The sequence below is a fragment of the Scardinius erythrophthalmus genome (genome assembly GCF_964197995.2).
Source record: "Scardinius erythrophthalmus genome assembly, chromosome: 10".
In the NCBI taxonomy this organism is placed as follows: Eukaryota; Metazoa; Chordata; class Actinopteri; order Cypriniformes; family Leuciscidae; genus Scardinius; species Scardinius erythrophthalmus.
In genome coordinates this window covers 5796569-5814665 of record NC_138230.1, presented here as the reverse complement: position 1 = coordinate 5814665, position 18097 = coordinate 5796569, and the positions used below count along the sequence as shown (strand labels likewise).

Sequence of the window (18097 nt, the reverse complement as noted above, 5' to 3'; positions counted from 1 at the left end):
ATATGTTAAAACATTTTGGCATTCTGCTGATGAGGCCAAAAACTGCTTACGTCAAGTCAAGTCATCTTCATTTATATAGCGCTTTTAACAATGTAGATTGTTTCAAAGCAGCTTTACAGAGATAAACGTATAATTTAAGGTAACAGAGATTGTTTTGGCTTTATATTTTATATTCTTTAATAAAGTTTTCTTCCAGCTAAAGTTATTTTTGATTGATTCGCTTCTGTCGCAACGATCATTTGTTATTTAATTAGGGGCCGCTAAGACGACGCCATTCTCTCTACACAAACTTTAAACGCGAACCTGTGATGAAGGCTGATGGCGTTCACATGTGCATTAAGAATTGGTTCTGTAGTTATGTGTGTTTGAATATATGAGCGCAGGTTTGTAATTCCCTACAAACCAAGCCTAAACAATGTACAGGTTTTTCCTTATAAATTTTGATACAGAATTTTATTTTGCCTTTTCAGGGTAGATTCGCGAAACAAATTTTCTGACAACTCTTTATCTGTAGAGTGGTAAAGGGATCCTCCATAGGGAGAGACTAGTTGGCACTTCAGCACTGCGCTGTCATCGGGTCCAGGCGAATATCCTTCGTCAGATCTGGATACGGCCTGAATCCGGCAGGCTGCGGGAAAACCTCGGGATAAACAAAGACACTAAAATTAGCGTAAATGCCATTCTTCTCATGATGTAACAAGTACATCAGGATTTATGGGAAGTGTTCCCGGTTCCAGCTGACCTAATCTATGCAGCCTAACATTGAATTATAGAAGTCTATAATGTATTATGAGTATGCTAGGTCAAAGAGATGTGTCTTTAATCTGGCTTTGAACTGACAGAGTGTGTCTGCTTCCCGGACAATGTTAGGAAGACTGTTCCAAAGTTTTGGTGCTAAGTAGGAAAAGGATCTACCGCCAGCAGTCGATTTTGATATTCTAGGTATTATCAACTGGACAGAATTTTGAGATCTCAATAGACGTGAAGGACTATAATGCGTTAAGAGCTCGCTCAAGTACTGCGGAGCTAAACCATTTAGTGCTTTGTAAGTGATCAGCAATATTTAAAAATGTATGCGATGTTTAATAGGCAGCCTATTAGTAGTGTTGACAGAACCGGGCTAATATAGTCATTCTTCCTGGTTCTGGTAAGAACTCGAGCTGCTGCGTTTTGAGCTAGCTGTAGTTTGTTTATTAAGCGTGCAGGGCAACCACCCAGTAGAGCATTACAATAATCTAGCCTTGAGGTCATGATCGCATGAACTAATTGTTCCGCATTTGTAGGGCTGGGTATCGAACGTTGATACTTTTATGGTATCGAAAAAAATACTCCAATCCTATGAGTATCAAAACATTATTTATCTTTCGGTGGCAAATTTCGGTTCCAAAAGCATCTGAGTCCTCAAAAAGCATCTTTTTGTTGATGTTGAAATAAATTTTAAAACATATGGTATTGAAAAAAGTATCGTCAGGAATCGGTATCGAAACTGAGGTATCGAAATTGGCACCGGATCACATGTATTAATCCACATAGCGCTCTCTATTTACTCCCGAAATCTGAGGCAGCCGCTGAAGACGAGGTGGAATTATTTTGTTTTTAAAGAAAATGCTCCCTCAACTCTACCGAGAGATTACTGAGAGTTTCTGATATTATCATCATTCCGTGAGATGAAATTGTCCTGAGAGACTGAGCGCGAGCTCATGAAGCTCCGCCCCCTGTGCCGGCCATCAAGTGTTAGACAGTATTCTAGGTTATTACGTGAGGAAGTTTGTCCAATAATTAGAATTTCTGTTTTTTTTCAGAATTTAGAAGTAGGAAATTACAAGTCATCCAATTTTTTATATCAGCTATGCATTCCGTTAGTTTTGTGAATTGGTAAGTTTCGTTAGGTTTTGAAGAAATATACAGCTGAGTATCGTCAGCATAACAGTGGAAGCTAATTACATGTTTCCTAATGATATTTCCCCAGGACAGCATGTACAGATTGAACAGCAGTGGTCCTAGTACTGAGCCTTGTGGTACGCCATACTGAACTAGTGATCAATAAGACATCTCTTCATTTACTGCTACAAACTGATAACGGTCAGATAAGTATGATTTAAACCATGCTAGTGCAATCCACTAATGCCAACATAGTTTTCTAGTCTATTTAAAAGAATGTTGTGGTCATTGGTGTCAAATGCAGCACTAAGATCAAGTAACACTAATAGAGAGACACAACCACGATCGGATGATAAGAGCAAATCATTTGTGACTCTAATGAGAGCTGTCTCAGTAGTATGGTACGGTCTAAATCCTGACTGAAAATCCTTGCAGATATCATTTCTTTCAAGAAAGGAAAACAGTTGTGAGGATACTGCTTTTTCTAATATCTTTGACAAAAAAGACAGATTCGAGATTGGCCTGTAAATGACTAATTCTATAGGATCAAGTTGCGGGTTTTTAACTAGCGGTTTAATTATAGCCAGCTTAAAGGTTTTTGGTACGTATCCTAGAGACAAAGATGAATTAATGATATTAAAGGGATAGTTCACTTTGAAATTAAATTTTGGTATGTTTTAGCTTACCTCAAGGGCATCCAAGATGTGTCTTTTTTTCCGCAGTAGTTTCCATTTTGATATTTTTAGGTCAAACCGTTCTTGTCTCTCAGTCAGATAATGCAGGTCTGTGGTCACCACCTCAAAGAGCATGCACAGAGAAGTCCAAATTAAAACAATTCCCCATCGTCCAAGTTAAACAATTCCCCATCGTAAGTACACATTGATGGCCTAAGACACGAAACGAGCGGTTTGTGTGAGAAAACGAACAGTATTTATCCAAGTCCAAGTGATCTGAGGGCGCGAGCGCTTTCTGCTGTGTGACGTGTGCGCAGACTGGTGCATAGATATATATACACTAGATTTCGCAATAAAGACATTCGTTCCAATGAACTGCCGTAGCCAATGCGACATCTAGTGTATATACTATATATCTATGCACCGGTCTGCGCACACGTTACACAGCAGGAAGCGCCCGCGCCCTCAGATCACTTTGACGTGGCTGTGTTACAAGAGGTAAAAACGATATAAATACTGTTCGTTTTCTCACACAAACCGCTCGTTTCGTGTCTTAGGCCATCAATGTGTACTTACGATGGGGAATTGTTTAATTTGGACGATGGGGAATTGTTTTAATTTGGACTCTGTGCTTGTGTTTTGAGACAGTGACCATCGACCTGCATTATATGACTGACAGACAAGAACGGTTTGACCTAAAAATATCAAAATTGAAACTACTGCAGAAAAAAAGACACCTACATCTTGGATGCCTTTGAGGTAAGCTAAAACATACCAAAATTAAATTTCAAAGTGAACTATCCCTTTAAGAAGAGGATCTGTGACCTCTGGAAGCATCTCTTTCAGTAGCTTAGTCGGAATAGGGTCTAACATACATGTTGTAGATTTAGATGAATTAACGAGTTTGCAAAATTCTTCCTCTCCTATAGCAATGAATGAATACAATTTTTGCTCAGGGAGACTACAATGCACTGCCTGATGCGATACTGTAGTAGACGGTTGCATAGTTATAATTTTGTCCCTGATATTATCAATCTTATAAGTGAAGAAGTTCATAAAGTCATTACTGCTGTGCTGCTTAGAAACTTCTGTGTTTGAGGCTTTAGTTTAGCCACCATTTCAAATAAATACCTAGGATTATGTTTATTTTCTTCTAATAGGGTTGAAAAATAAGCAGATCTAGCAGCTTTTTAAGCCTCTCTGTAAGTAATTGAGCTTTCCTTCCATGAAATCCGAAATACCTCTAGTTTTCTTTTCTTCCAGTTGCGCTCCATCTCTCTGGCTGCTCTCTTAAGGGCCCGAGTGTGCTTGTTGTACCACGGCGTTGGACTATTTTCTTTAATCTTTTTTAAGTGCAACGGAGCAACTGTGTCTAAAGTGCTGGAAAAGAGAGTTAAAAGTTTCTGTTGCAGTATCAAATTCTTCTAAGCTATCTGGGATGCTGAGATGATGAAACTGATTAGGAAGATTATTGATAAAGCAATCTTTAGTGGCAGAAGTGATAGGTCTAACTTATTTATAACACAGAGTCGGCTTTGCAGCCTTGGCTAAATGTAATTTACACGAGACTAGATAATGATCTGAGATGTCATCGCTCTGCTGCAGAATTTCAACGGCATCAACATCTATTCCATGTGATAATATTAGATCTAGAGTGTGATTACGACAATGAGTATCTTTGTATGCAGTGTAACAGTGTAACAGTAACAGTGTCTCCCAACGACCTGTTTTCAGAATGCTGTTTTAGTGACGTCACTAAGCACAGGCCCCGCCCACGAGTGTTGACAGACACAGCTGTTTCAACATAGACCCGCCCTGATCGAGTTCACAGTTGCTTCACTGACGAGAATGTCTCCCAAGCATTGTAGGTGTTGTGTGGCTGGATGTATTAATCCACATAGCGCTCTCTATTTACTCCCGAAATCTGAGGCAGCCGCTGAAGATGAGGTGGAATTATTTAGTTTTTAAAGAAAATGCTCCCTCAACTCTACCGAGAGATTACTGAGAGTTTCTGATATTATCATCATTCCGTGAGATGAAATTGTCCTGAGAGACTGAGCGCGAGCTCATGAAGCTCCGCCCCCTGTGCTGGCACCAGCAGCTTATTTGCATTTAAAGGGCACACACTAAAACAGCGCGTTTTTCTGAGCCCCAATAAATGACAATTTAAACATGCTGTAAAAAATGATCTGTGGGGTATTTTGAGCTGAAACTTCACATACACACTCTGGGGACATCAGAGACTTATTTTACATATTGTGAAAAGGGGCATAATAGGGGAACTTTAAGACAAACTTTACTTATGCCGCGTCATGGAACACAGAAGCACATCTCGTCTCTGAAAATGTGTGGTTTTCCAAATGATACAACTTAGTCTAAATAAGAGCAATGTGGAGACCTCGGATTTCTTAACCCTCTTATGCTCTTAGTTTCCTGTTTACACTCAGTGCATCTGTGGTCTATATGACCCCAAACATGTATTGAGTTAAAATATAAATTTTAATGACACAAATTATATATCATATCATCTGTATTTTTATGCTGTGTTTTGGGGGATATGAAGTACTTTTTTACCTATTTACTGCAAGATTCCTCAACTACACCATTAGCCTACCTATGAAATATAAAAAAAATTATGAAAAAAACACATTAATGATGATCAAATTTAAATATGAGTTGTTTCTGGATATTGATATAGGTGTTAGATGCATAATTCTGCCATCTGCTGAATTTATGAATTTAGAATAGAAAATAGAGAACAGAAAAGAGCTGATTATGTGCTAGATCTGTACATGGTAACTTTAAGCTTTAAATATTGAATAAAGGTTCTATTATATTTATAACACTAAGGTTGTCTAATTCAAAGCCTGTGTAACTGATGGATTTCATCATCCTTACCCAAGTTGACTGATTACATTAATACCAAAAAAGGAAAATTCTGTCATTTACTCACTGCCATGTTGTTCCGAACATGTATGAATTTATCTGTAATGTTGTACAAAAACGAAGATATTTTGAAGAATGTGGGTGTTCCAACAGTAGGACAAAAAAATACTATGGAAGTCAATGGTGCCCATTAACTGTTTGGTTACAAACATTCAACAAAATGTCTTCCTTTCTGTTCAACATTACAGAGAAACTCATACAGGTTTGGATCTACATGAGGGTGAGGGTGAGTAAATGACAAAATTTACACTTTTGGTGAACTGGCCCTTTAAATCATATTTAGGGATTTTTTGGTGAACTATCCCTTTGCCCCTTTTCTTTGTTTTTTTTTTTATGTTCTTTTACATCCTATTGCTTATTTTCTTTATATATGGACTACTTTTAAATATATTAAAAGTAACAATATCCAATGCGTCATAATGTAGTCTACTAAAACTCTTAGCCTAGACGTAGTTGAAAGTTTTGAAGTTGAAGTTTATTTTGTTTATTTTTTATATTTTAACAGGATTTTGACATTTCTAAACATAAATAAACTTACTAAGAAGATAAGAGCCAAACATACAATCTGGCTGTAGGATATTTATTTACATACTTTACTGCATGTTAGCGGTCCACGATAATGCGGAATAATGCGGAAGTCCCCGATATTTTTAGCTAAAACACACTGGGTTTTAATTCAGGGAAACTGCTGAAAATTGCTGAAAAAGTTCTGTATGAAGGTAGCCCGAAACAATAAATTCCAGACAATTCGATCCCCGATATCAAGATCTAGTAACTTTGCTGAGAGTTCAATGTATGCATGTGAAAATATCCACCTGTTCCGGAGAATTCAGTTTCCCTCCAACGCGTGTTCGCAACATCACCGGCTCGCGTGGTAACGTGATGATGACGGAAATTACGTTTCTCATTCCTCTTCTTCTTGTTAATGACTGTTCACTTCTAAGAGCAATACATTGAAATACCGTAATTTGTAACCTATATCTTATTGCCTATATGTCCTACATACAACTTTCACTAAAGACGGTGAAACGGACCGTGAGCTCATTTACCACATCCGAGTATGTGAGATCTGAGATGTCATGTGATGACGCCACGCCGCGGGTCACATGACTGACTCAACCGAAACCAAAACAACACAGCAGAAATGTCACTTCTTCATTCCGCTTTTATGTTCAGAGTATAAAACATGTCGATGTTTAAAGTGAATTTTAGATTTTCTGTGCTGTTAGTCGTGATTGGTACCGCGCTTGGATTTCTGGGAAATGGAGATTCGACGAAAGGTGAGAATAATTGAGATCAACCGAAAACAATGAAACAAACTTCATAACTTACCGGTGCAACAACAAATAGGCTAACATTTAAAAAGCTGCAAACACCTTCATAATGGACACTATTTAAATATAATTATTTTTACGTTTTGTTTTTTAATCTAGTATGAACGTGGTGCTATTATTACAGCTGAAGTCATGTGTCAAGTTTTATTGATTATTATTCGTTTTTTCTGTTAATAAGCTATTTTCTTACAAAAAGCTGGTTATCAGGTTCCTCGTTATGTGTTTTTTAAAGGTTGAATCAGAACTAGAAAGTATTTACGTATAATAGTGATAAGTGAGATGAACTAGCCTAATGTATTTTATAAATGAGTTATGATTTATGTATTCTGTTTCATATATGATCTTTGAAACCCATAAACTGCTGTTGGGATGATTTTTTTTAATTAAAATACTCATGATTAGCTGTACAAATGATTTAGTGTAATGTGAATATATTTCTACATTTACTAGATTAATGTAAATGATTAATAATTATGACAAATCATTCATGTGAACTGGTTCTTTTCAGTGTTTTAGTCAAACTAATATACAGAGCATTTACAGTCACAGCATTAGAGACATTTGACAGTCAATAATGTAAGGTTTAATATGAAAAAATTGGGTAATATTTTATAATAACGTTCAGTTGTAGCCTAAGTCATTTATAAGTGGTTAGTTAATGATGAACTAATCATTTACAAAACATTCATAAATGATTGACAAATGAATGACAACTGATATACTAGCATTTTATGTATGTTTTGTAAATTCTGTTACAAGGAATTTACAAGGGATTAGTAAATTATTTACTAAATGTGACTATGGGTTCATAAATTATTACTAAGTGATATGTTAATTATTGTATGTATGTTTTGTAGATTCCGTTATAAGTCATTTACATTTAATTAGTTAATTATTAACTAATCATTTACAAAACATGAATATGCGTTTCATTAATGTTTAATAAATTATGTGTTTTTTTTTGTATGCATGTAGCAATTAGAGGGTGCAGAAAGTGCTGTAAATGCCTTGAATACTCGTACAGATAATTTGTAACAGGTCAGTAACAGTGTTCAACACAATGATGTGTAAACGCATGAATAAATCATTTCAACACTTTCTGCATCCCCTAATCTAAAGTGTAAACTATTCATCACTTGTAAATGTGTTACACATCATTCGTGTAATAAAATATGACACATTATCGAATCAGTTGATATTTGACTGGTTTTGTCCGTCCTTCTGTTAGACTGTCTCACACATGAATTATGTTGAATATCTGTCAGATGTTAAATTTAACTACACAATTAGATAATACCAGTTTAGCTCAACCAATCACCAAGCAATGCTTCATTGTGTTCAGTCTGTGTGTAAAAAGAGCATTAGCAATTAAAGAAAAACACTTCAGCAAAACATGATCAGCTCAAAGTGTCCCAATCATTTTTGGCCCCAAATGTTTATAGATTTTACTGGTAGTCACTGTATGAAGAATTTTTGGTTATGATATGTCACAGTTGACTTTATTTTGCTCTCCTCACTAACATAAATTAACTACAGTGTCCTGCACACACTACTAAAAAAATATCAAAAATCATATCTGGTGTCTGAATAATTTTTGGTTTGACTGTAATTCATCTGAATTCACATCAATGATATTCATCACATTATGAAATGAATATGACTCTCTACAGTTGTGGTATAAAGGGTTTGTGATCAGCTTAATGATACTGATGTGATGAACACACTTCTTTCTGATGTTTTCAGGTGTGTGTAGAGCTGAACTGGTTCAGATAAGGTTGGAGGCTCACGAGGAGGCCAGCTCCAATTATACGGAAAGGATGTGCGCCTGCAACGCAGGGACTTCCAAGTTATAAAATCTGGCGAAGGTGGACGGCGAGGACTGACCGGCCGCTGCACATATATATCCAACAGATCCTCCACTACACCACACCCAGGAGAAGGCCATGCCTCTGGTGGAGTGAGCTCTGACGCCTATGGGGGCATTGCAGGCCTATAGAAGCGTATGCTAGAGCGATAGCGTCCACCAGCCATCGGGATAACCTTTGCTTTGTGACCGGAAGCGCTTTGGTGCGACCACCTAAGCTTACAGTGAGTGATGTGACGTTCTGCACAGAGGCTTCGGAGCTTGTATCAAAAAAAGGAAACATCACACATTGAAGCAGTGTATCGGAGCTTGATTCGTTTTGCCATAACCACATGATCTGTGGCATCCAAAGCTTTGTTTCCTAACAGTCACAAAACTGCTTCGTATTCAGATTAAAAAATAGTGCGAACCCCTTGAGCAGGTTTCGAGTGTCATGCCCTTCGGTAGTAGTAAATAAATAAAAAATATATACTTAGCTCTCACACTGTTGAACAAGTCCTTTTCCTTAATAAACATCATTAATTTTTTAAATGACCCACAAAATAAAGTGTCAGCTCCCCAGTTCACAAGCACTTCCCCATTCCACACTATCTTTTGATTTTGATTTTGATTATATATGCCCACATGAGCCTTGCCTATGAATTCATAGAATTAGGACTGAGGCTAAAGTTTATGTGAATAAGGCTGCATTTGTTGATCAAAGCAGATTTGTTCATACATTGTGTAAGAACTAGGTTACATAAACACTAACACATGAATTATGAGGATTACATTTATTGCTTTGTGGTTTATGGAGCTCAAAGTGATATATTACATGGAAAAAAAGGATGGGTCTTCTGGGACAGAAAGGCAGCTTTTCCACCTTTTGACCACAAGATGTCGTTACTGTGCAGCGTGTTGACAAGCTTCGAGTAATGAACCATTTTACAATACAGTTGAGGGGGAAAGCCCCGGTGCTTCACAAAGCTTCATTTCACCATCACTACAAACATCAGCTCCGACTGTCTGTATGCTCTCAGAGAGCAGGTGTTATTTCCCACGTTTCCACTGTCGGGCCAGAAGCCTCTCGGGAACAATGTCACACTAACCCATCTGTTCACCAACAAACTGAAGTTAAAATGAAGAGGTTCGAATGTAGATTAATTTAGATGGATGTGAAACACAGCAGGCAGTCGGTCAGAACTGCATAAGTCGAATTAATTGAAGAGACACACCAAACAGGGTCCAAGTTTAACTTGTTTACTGAAGAGCTGGTTGAGTTTACATGTGTGGTTCTATAACAAATTTACAAGAAAAATAAACATTAATATATACATATTCTACAACATAAACATTTAAATAATTAACAGTATGCATGCTATATACAACATTCACATTAATAAAGTACTATTGGACAATGTTAAATACTTATTCTGAACATCGCCACAAGGTGGCGCTAGAAGCGCGTAAATACCGCGACTGGGCATGGCATATGCATGTGATAAACAGCCGATCACCATGTGATGATAATCATTTCCAAATTAAAGCATCCAACAATAAAATAATGTCCAATACATGACGTTTACCTCAAATAACACATGGAAACTCTAAACATACTAAATAGAAAGAATAATCCTGTCAGAATGATTCTAATCGACTACTGTTTAGACTATTGAATATAAACTACTTGTTTCTTGGTATCAACAGGAAATATTTGGAAATATAAACTTACTTGACATACACGCACACAGCAACTCCATATAAACTTCACTGAATCGTAATCAAACTACTATAGCTAGATGAACTACAATGAAGCTGCCCGAACTTAACACTCTCACATGCGTTGCATCTTCTCTCTAACGCGGTTTCAGTTTCAGCCCAGGTGACGCTACAGTAACCTCGTGCGCTGTGATTGGTCAAAATCATCCAAGCCATTTAAGGGCATCCGGGCCTTTTGTACAGAAGTTTTATCAGAAAACCAATCAGAAAGAAATCACTGGAAACAGTGAGATCGCAAAACAAACATGATAAAAGCGACTGTTTGCTGGCATTTTTGTTGTTTACTTGAATATTTAAAACCCAAGCATTGATGTTTTACAATAAAAAGTGATACATTGATCATAATTAATTAATTTGTGTCAAAATTGCACATTAGTCACAGAAATAAAGTGGTTGAGAATGAAAAGGAGTCTTTTTTTGTTTTTTATTTATTAGAATGCAGTGCCACATTTAATACCATCTATATAAGGGCACAGGGCATTGCAAATATTTTTGAAATCGTGCTTAATGTTTTCTAAACAAATATTTATTTCCAGTTGAATTTTCTGATTTCCCATGGGCCCCCCCTCACTGGTTCTTGGTCCCCCCCTGTGCCACCCCTAGCCCCTATAATTTTGCAATGTACCGTTGCCGGTCGGCAGGCGTCAATGACTCGCAATATTACATTTTTTTTTCATTCATATACACACGATGTTCGCCGACTCCACCCTCGCCACGCCCCCAACTATGACTAGATGCCGACTGTATGGACATGTGCCATTGGCTTCTGTGCATCAGATGCCATGTCACTAAATCAAAGAGTATAGAAGTAGTCTCAGCCTCAGACGCCCACGGAACGTTGGCTAAAGTCAGTCAGTCTGTCTGAAGGTCTGGCTACGCGAGACTAGTATAGAAGTACCAAGAGGCGAAACTCCGTTGCAGTTTTGATAAAAATCGCTAGATGGCACTGCTGTCGTGCTGATGCCATTTTGGACTGAACCAATGGCTTTACCGTTAGCACAACTACCGTATACAGCAGGAACATTATGTCTGGAAATAATTGTAAACTAAGAAAACAGTGTAATGCCATCAACTGCAACAACTACCAGTGTACAACCAATTAACTAGCATTTCATAGATTCCCCAAAGATCCAGAGAGGTAAAGCAGAAAAGGTTTTTATTTACGTTAAAGTGAGCTAACGTCAACGATAGCAGGTGCTGTAAGTTAACGTTAATGTAAGCTATCCCATAACCGCAGTAACAGTTTTCTAACGTTATGTAAGGCCCTCGATCTCTTGGCGTAACAGGCGATTTTCCTCCTGGAGAGAAGTATTTTCCTCCAACACCAAATCAACGACTGCAGCCTCAGGTTTCGATACATAGTCGTGTTGCATGAGGACGCCGAATGTTACGTTGTCCGGTGTAACGTTATCCGGTGTATCCTCCCTGTCATCCTCTGGCGGCGGTGGTCTTTCCCATAGATATCATATAGACCATTTCAAGGACGTAAACAATAACATTCCGTTGGAATGCTACTGCGCATGTCTGGCCCTGAAGCATTTCCGGTGGCGGCGTTTTTAAATCTCAGGTCTGTGAAAACAAGCGCGTAACTTTTATGTCTAGCGAAAAGGCAACAGTTAAAGTATTTCCAAAAACTGAAAATAAACGATGATTGGAATTACCGGACCCTTTAAATAAGACTTTGATGCGTATACTTTTATACTAGTAACGTTAGTCCGATTGGGTGTTGCGGCTGCTTGCGTGTACACGAGAGATGCGATAAAGCCTATCGCAGTCTGGATACTTACAATTAATTTCTTAGCAGAAAGGTTGGGAACATTCGTTCGTAAAATGTTGATGACATCTATCTTGTGTTTGGTGAAGATGAAGCAAGTCAAACAGCGTCAAAAACGTACTTATCATGGTTTGTCCGGGGAGGTTACGAGTGGGCATTTCACTTGCATTTGCTGGCATATCTATGCAAACATTCATATTTATTTGTACAGCGCTATTCAAAATACATATCGTTTCAGCTTTAGAGAACATGCATGTATATTACAACGCTAAATGTACGCTAGTAAACGGACTTCATTTATGACAAGTTATGCCAGTACTCATTTCATTCGTTTCCAAATGTGTGTGCTTAGTTGCGTGAAGTGTGTTGCTGTGGAACGGTGTGCGAGAGGGTTTAAATGTCCTATCTGAGCCCCTCATGTGGTCACAAATAAATAGAAGGTGAAAGCAATGTAATGCTTGTGTCTTTTTTTTCTAATGCATAAACCTGTATTAGTAATTTAAGAGAAATGTATACGTGAAGTGAAGATTAATAATTGTAAAATTAAGAATAAAACATACAGAATACACTTTTTAGGTCCTTGAAGGGAAAATGTTATTTTATGGTTAGTATAGTCAAATACAGATTTGCTAGCTGTGTGTGTATTTATGTAGTCAACATTTGAAGTGGATCAAAAAAGTTAATCAAAGTTGTCCTAAGACAAGAACGGGTATTGTTCAAAATTAATGTTAACTTTGATGAAAGGTTTTTATCCACTTCAAATGTTGACTACTGTATATATTTAAAAATACATAAAAGAAACATCCTCTCACTTTTAACAGCTTTTATTTCCAGCAAATTTCTTAATGTGTAAATAAATACTTGTATGAACATAATCTGCTTCAACAACTGAGACAACAACATAAAACACATTTCACAGACTTTTTTTGACAAACAGAAATGGAGTTATGAGTCCCTGAACAAAGGGGGTCAATATCAATCCTCAAGGTCTCGAACACATCTGGGGGTTCATATGTGTGCAGAATTATTGATTTTGCACGTTGATTTTCTGATCATATTTTTTTTTTCAGACACATTTTTACCAATTCCAAACCACATTAATCTTAACTACAATTAATTTTGTATGTAATAATTTATAAGTGATATAGAATTGTTTATCAAGGCTGGAAATTAAAAAAACCTTATATTCAGATGTGCATAATTATTATGCATGTTTTCTTTTACAGTAAAAATAAGCCAAAAAAGAGAGGTAAAGAATACTAAAAAAATGCCCCACACTTAAGAATCACAAGCTGAAGTGTAGTAAAATACATGAAGAATTAATCTTCCAGAATCTGGCATTAAGTTTTAGGAGTTCATTTAAAAAAAATTAACTCCCAAAACTTACCGATGAAGATGAATTCTTCAAACAGTGGAACAAGAGGATGTGATGCTGGTCCTTCAAGAGTCAGTCCCAATCTGTCTGTCCATAAAGCATATAAAAACAGTCTTCATGTATTTTACTACACTTCAGCTTGTGAACCCAAGTGTCTGAGATCCTGATATCTTGCTCTTCTGGAGACTCCAGGTAAGTTGCAGTTCTGGAAAATGGTGGCGCTGGAGACTAAAGGGTTCCTGATGGTTTCACACTTAACTATTTTGCAGATAACATGTGTCTTTTCTTCTCCACCTGATTTTGTCTGACCCAATGAGGATTTCACTGTCCAATGGTCATGTTCCTTATCATGGGCATTTAATAATTTGTGACTTTTCAGTCCGAGTTAAATCTCTTTTTTGGCTTATTTTATCTGTAAAAGAAAACGTGCCTAATAATTCTGCACACCTGAATATAAGGCGTTTTCATTTCCAGTCTTAATGTACAATTATATATCCCTTAAATATATTAAATACAAAATGAATAGTAGTTATTAAGCTTAATGTGGTTTTGAATTGGTAAAAATGTGTCTGAAAAACAAAATATGATCAGAAAATCAAGGTGCCTAATAATTCTGCACACACTGTATGGTCACATGTGGTTTGGCTGTCGTTCCTGTCTCCCTGTAGTAGTCTTGGACGTCTTAAATTACAAATGATGGCTTTCCTATTGAAGACAAAAGCAGAAAAACAATTATTAACTTAATCTGGTTAATGCACAATATTTAAGAACTAATGCTTGTGTACTATAGTAAATGTTGGAATTAACATTAGCCAAGCTTAAGTGATGAAAAATGTTAACCGTTACCTTTTGTAAACTACTGCAGCACACCATTCAGGTAAGTTAACTGTTATACAGTATACATTCTGTAATGTGTTACTTACTGCAGTTGTCAACTAACTAGACAGCTAGCCAACAAATGTTAACTCCTACTTAATTACAGCCCACAGAACATTTAGGGGAAAAGACGGAAATAAAAGCTTGGCCTATTTTCACTAAATTACACGCGTCAAAATGCTGTTTATATGTAAACAATAACGAACAAAGCTATCTTAAATTATGCTGCAGCATTCATAAACAGTTAACGTAAAGAAATACAAATAATCCAATGGGAGGGGGAAAGTATTTTACTTACCAGAATCGAAATGTGTGCTGTATATTGCCATAGTTGCGTATTCAGCCTTCTCGCTTCACTGATGCAATCCAGGCGCGTTTTTCAGGAATTTAAACATTTTAATTTCCAAAAAAAAAAAGTTCGTTTCGGGCCAGAAGGAGGACCCAACTAACGAGTAACAAGGACCTAATTTTAATTTAGATATTCTAAATAGCAGGATTAAATAAATGATCGCAATCCCACTGTGCATCAAGCGCATCCCGCCATTGTTTTGAATGCGCTCGACAACTAACCGGAAACGTCCTAGGGCCAAATACGTCACTTCCTTAAACAGACGAAAGGCCGTTGAAATGGTCTATAACTGTGCGTTCACACCGCCGCCGACTTGAGCTTCCAAAGTTACCGGAAATCATTCATTTTCAATGGAAGCTGGCTTCTCTCAGCTGCAAGGAGCGTCAAATTCCTCGGCGTCGCGTTTTGGGCGTTTTGAGCGTCAATCTGAAAGTTGAGAGAAGCTCAACTTTATGGTAATGAGCTATGACGCGGTTCAGCGGCAAGCAGCGGCAAAACGCCAGCAACCAATCGGAATATAGACGTCCTTCGCGCTGGCTGATTCCGGAGAAACATACGATGTAAACTTTCGTTCCTACCAAAACATTAGTTCCGAGAAAAAATTATTAATTGCAGAGTTTAACCATCATACAGTGAAAGTGTATCATTTGCATGTGTTTTAAAGTCCTGTCAGCAAGAACGAGCAGAGAGAGAGAGATCCCCGGCCGCGCGCGCGCTTACTCACCCGAGCGCTGTCTTGAATGCAAGACTCTTGCTCTCTCTCTCTCCCTCGCGCATATTATTCAAAATCAATTGATACGATGGTGTCGAAAAAAAAACTCTCCAGTGATGAAATGTTTTCTGTGTTGACAAATCTTGCGCGATATCCTAAATTGCTGAATGCATTGCTTGTTTTTTCTGTTTACATTTCATGGTGTGACACTTCTCTTCTTCCATGATCGAACACAGAATGCTGCTACGTCAGAGCGGCCAAAGCGTCAACAAGCTTCCCCGTACTTTTTGACAAGCGTCTTTGACTGGGCGGCCAGAGCTTCTTTGCAGCTCAAGTCGGCGGCGGTGTGAACGCACAGTTAAGGCTAGATGTCTCGTCCGCGCTGCTGGCCAATGGAGCTCGACATCCGCACATGGCGGCCATCTTACGACAGGATGATCGCTCACTCATAACATGGTGCATGTACTTTTAAATAACCATAACTTGCTCAATTTTCTACCGATTTTCAAACGGTTTGGTTTGTTATAAACGTCAGAGATGTAGCTATTATACTGCATACATATGAATAATTGTGTTCAAAATGTTTAAGCATTCAGAATTATAGCCACGTTAATAACGTTTGTAATAAACCAAACCGTTTGTAAATCCGTCAAGAATTCAGCAAGTTACGAGCATTTTAGTTGGCGTATGTCACTCACCTTCCGTCCACAGCAGCAGGGAGCAGCAGCGCAGTCTCCTGACCTAAGATGGCCGCCAAGTGACGACACAGCTGACTCCGCCTTGAGCCATCTAGCCTTTCTATACATATCTATGGTCTTTCCCTTCTCTCCCAAACCCCTGGTCTTGTAGGTGGAAGGGAGAAGTTGTTCCACTCAAATAAAACTGGAACAACACCCATTTTTAACAGCCGACGACCTGTTTCTTTTGCTGGTTCACGGATGTCTTCCGTTCTGAAGTGCCGGCTACACACCCGGGTGTGAGGTGTCACTGTGAATTTGTCCCTCCGTATATTGACGATCCACTTACGTCTCAGCTCCTCATCAGCAGAAAAAGTAAAAAAACTAAGTACAGAATTGTACTTTCCAGATGCCTGGCACTGTGGCACACAGCAGTGTTCGGCAGTAGTACCAGACACTCTCTGGTATTTAAACTTTGATGACTTCATGTCAATTAGAAGCAGCTACCAAAACAAGTGGACGCTTAGGCTAGCCGGAAGTATTCACGGTGGCTGAGATTTCAGTGGAAGTGCGTCACAACGGCCATTGGCATTTAGCCTATTGAGTCAAGACTCGAAGTGGGCTTTTTAAATCGCATATATTTTCAAAGATATGAGAACACCTAACCTGGCAAATGACATAAACATGAAAATCACTATCCAAACTAAATGGTTGTAATTCAAGAATGCTTTGGAATATAGATTTGGTCTTGTTGGTCTTATTTTAAAGAAGACATTTGCCAGATTATTGTTGAAGTGAAATAAATGATCAAAAGTGAAACAGAAAAAAAGTTATACAAGTTTGAGTTTATTAAAATGTACAAATTTAAATATATAATTATTTATATTTTATATATATATATATATATATATATATATATATATATATATATATATATATATATATATATATATATAACAAAATATATTTTACTCTATAACTGCAAGAAAAAGAAAGCAAAAAATCTGAACAAGTTGTGTTCCACATTTTTTTTAGGTTGATATATTGCTTTGCTGTTTATTGATATTTTTTTAATTATATTTTATCCGTAGGAAATCGCGCTGAAGAAGTCTTTATTTAGATATCCAGTTGTCCATTAAAGATATTATTTATTTAACATTTATTGTTTCATTACTAAACGTTTTAAACAACATTGCCCACATGTTTCTGTCATTCAGATGAGCTTTTTCCACTGCAAACAGTTATGAGGTGTGGAGAGATATCATGTATCCCTGGAACATGAACAGAGGAGGACCAATTTGTAATAATTTTAATGAATACAATGCAATTAATATAAACTTTCTGACAGTGAACTTTAAATAAACTTTATAAACTGTGGGACATCCGACTACTTTCCATGAAGGGGCGCAACTTATTTACGAATATCGCGATAAATATGTACAGGAATTGAGACAGTAGCCAATGACAGCACTAGGAGTAAAAGCTGCAGATACGAGCAGGGGTGTTGCTAGACATAAAGCTCTACTGGGGCACAGGTCCCCCATTGTTTGTCTGAGATAGCAACAGTAACTAAGGAGGCCGTGGCTTACCGATAGGTCAATTAAATACATTTCATTTCCGAAAGAATGATTCATTGTTATCACAAACAATCAAAGACAGTAGTAGCCTACAGAACACAACAATGGGTTATTTCCTGTGCTATACAGTGCTGAAGGCAGGGGCGTTTGTTTCAAAAACACCAGGTTTGATAGTTGGGTGACTTACTGTGCGTTCACACCGCTGGCGGCGAGAGTGTCAAAGTAGCCGGAAGCCATTCATTTTCAATGAGAGCCAGCGGCGAGCTCCGGCGAGGGCGGCGCGGCGCGTCTTGGACGGCG

At 37.7% G+C, this 18097-nt stretch overlaps 2 protein-coding genes across 2 annotated transcripts in view; both read right to left on the bottom strand.

The window, feature by feature from the left end:
- The window catches only part of LOC308697125 (uncharacterized protein), a 450215-nt gene that overhangs the window by 48037 nt on the left and 384081 nt on the right, over window positions 1–18097 (bottom strand). The window lies entirely within an intron of this gene.
- The window catches only part of LOC308697154 (uncharacterized protein), a 190591-nt gene that overhangs the window by 99637 nt on the left and 72857 nt on the right, over window positions 1–18097 (bottom strand). The window lies entirely within an intron of this gene.